Below are 2,937 nucleotides of genomic sequence, written 5' to 3' on the forward strand. Positions count from 1 at the left end.
GAATGCCCTTTGGATCTGTGCTGCCCAATCTTACTCAAATTCAAATGAATTCAAATGCAACATTTAGTTTCTCAGTTGCACTAGCTTCGATAGCCACGTATCGCTGGTGGCTACCATATCGGGTCGTGCAGATATAGAACCTTTCCACCACTGCAGAAAGTTCTATTGGGAAGGGCCCCTGGAGAAGCTCACCTGCTCACATCTTTTAAGTCACATAGTAGTGGCACCTGGATATGGAGTCTTTACTCCAGGACAGCATCTTACACATAGTTTCTCCTTTAGGGTAATTCCATCAACAACACAGGGAAGGAATGAGAGATGCTTCATTTTATAAGATGAGGCTCAGGGAGCAGAGGTCGTTTGCCTAACGTCACACGGCAAGGAAATTACAGAGCTGAGATTTGACCCCACGTTCCCTTGACTCCAGTGCCCATGCTCAGAAATTTTCCTTCAAATGACACTCTCTCTGGGGAACCCTCTCTGATCCATTCCCCTCCAAAGGAGGGCGTAGTGTTCTCTTCTCTGACTTGAGTTTCTAGAACACAAGTTCTCAGGTAAACCGTCAATCCCCCACAGGCAACCAGTGCGCTATTTTTATTCCTGTCTCTCCTCCCCCCATCTCAGGTCTTAGAAACATCAAAACAATCTTTGTCTACACCCTGTTTTCCAACTAGACCGTGAGCTCCTCAATGCGATTAGTTTCTCTTTCTTGCTATCTTTTTTCTCTATCTGCTACAGGGATACATAGTAGGTCCTCAACAATACATATTTTATTCCTGGCATTTCATTCAGAATTGACATGCATGAGTTATTAAGACCAATATTCCCTCGTAGAATGAATTATGCCCTGAGACAATTTATAGAGCGTCATGAAAAGTCAGGGGAAACCCTGCTGTCAGTCCACTGGGGCCAGGTGCCATTAAGGAAAGCTTTTCTTTGGTATGTTTATCAAAAGACTTTAGTGGCTTTTGAAATTTATTGTCATTTATCACTGAATCAGCCTTACTTTTTTTTGAAAGAAGAATAAACTTCATGTAAGCCTTCAAAGGTATTTCTGTGAAACCGGGTCGTTAAAAGTAATCTTGCTTTTTGTTTGTTGTAACTTCCCCTTTTCTGTTCTTAATTTTGTTCGTTCTTGGAACGTGTTGATTTCCTTGTTTCTGATGAGCCGGGTCCCAATAGAACTAGTTTCAAGTTTTCTACTCATTCCTCATGTTGGTAGTTTGTGACTTACATCTTGACTTTGTATTTTTACTCCCTCCCATTTTTCTTTAAAAATAAATTGTTTGCTTTTGCAAATTTCAAGAAGTGCTTAGTCAGTTTCTTCCCCTTCTTTTGATAATGACAGATGAATGGGCCTCTCTGTGTTCACATTGTTTTCCGAAGGTTTGTATTTGTAATGACATCCACCTTGGTGTCCAACCCGTAACTGGCTAATTCACTCACAGTGAAACTCTGGGGTTTTCTCTCTGAGCCCTCCCCTCCTATTTTCCTGATCTCAGTTGATGGCAACTCCGTATTTGCAGGCACTCAAGCCAAAAACGTTGGAGTCATCCTTGACGCCTTGTTCTACCTTAAGATATCCACAGAACGCGATTACTTCTTGCCACCTTCTCTGCCATCATCCTGGTCCGCAATCTCTCCCTTGAGAGTGGCCTGCCCAGTCCTCTTTCCTCATCTGGGTACCCTGTAGTCTGTTTCTCACACACTGAGCCAGAGGATTCAATTAAAATCTAAGTCAGATCATGCCTCAGGTCCCTCCTCTGCTCAAACTCCTCCCATGGCTCCCATCTCACTCCGATGAGAAGCCAAAATCCTCACCATAGTGTATCTGATCTATCTGCCTTCTCTCCTCACCTCGTTCCCTGCTATTTCCCCCTCCACCCAGGCCTGCTTGCTGACCTTGGAACGACCAGTTTTGTTGCCATGGAAGTCTGCGGTTTCTATTTCCTTTACCTCCAGGGGGCTCCGTGGCTTGCTGCCTCACATATTTCGACTCTGCTCAAATGCTGCTTCCTTGGAGCTGTCCTCTTTGATCATGCTACTTAAAATGATAACACTGCTTGCTCCTTTTCTGCTTTGTTTTTCTCCAAAGAGCGTGACAGTGCTTCTTGGCAATTCTTTTCACTTATGTGTCTGTTTCCCCTACTAAAACCAGAGTTCCGGCGGAGGAGGGACTTGATCTGTCTCGTCCGCTGCTGTATGCTCAGTGCCTAGAACTGGGTCTAGAACTGAAGGCCGTAGCTTCTCAATGGCAATATCATCTTAAGGAAAAACGGGAATGGTAGCAGAATACAATAAAAATGAAAGCTCTAACATTTATTGAATGCCTACTATGTACAGTAGGAAAAAAAATAATGTATTACCTTATGTATACACTTTCGCTTGCTTTCCCCAACGGTCTTGAAAAGGAGATATTATCCTCATGCTATAAATAGGGAAACTGAGGCTCAGACCCGCAATGACTGGGGCACCTAGGACTAGTCAACAAACATTTACCGACTCTCTGATCCTTGTGGTGGACGCTGGAGGACATGGGACCTCCACGGCTGGAACGGCCCTTGCCTTCAAGAGGCTGGGGAGTGGAGCTGAATTATTTATTAGTGAATTGCTAGGGTGAATTTTGCGTTAACAGAATCTTGCATTAATAATTATGAATCGTAGTGACTAAATCCCGGGAGCGGTTTCATAGCGTCTGGGCTCCTGCTAGCATTCTCCCCGGGCGTCGGGGCGTCCCGGGGCCGCAAGTGACAGTCAGGGGGAGGGTAGCGTGCGCCAGTGCGCCGGGGAGAAGGCGCTTCCGAGTTTCCACCGCAGTGCTGCCCCCCGTCCCTAGAGGGCGCAGCGTCACTCCCGGCTCCACTTGCAGAGAGGCGGAGCCCGCGCGTGCTGTGCGCAGGCGCAGAGTGGGTTTTCGGCCGCTCCCGGGGGCGCGCT

This window comes from Acinonyx jubatus, chromosome E2 (assembly GCF_027475565.1).
Source record: "Acinonyx jubatus isolate Ajub_Pintada_27869175 chromosome E2, VMU_Ajub_asm_v1.0, whole genome shotgun sequence".
Lineage (NCBI taxonomy): Eukaryota > Metazoa > Chordata > Mammalia > Carnivora > Felidae > Acinonyx > Acinonyx jubatus.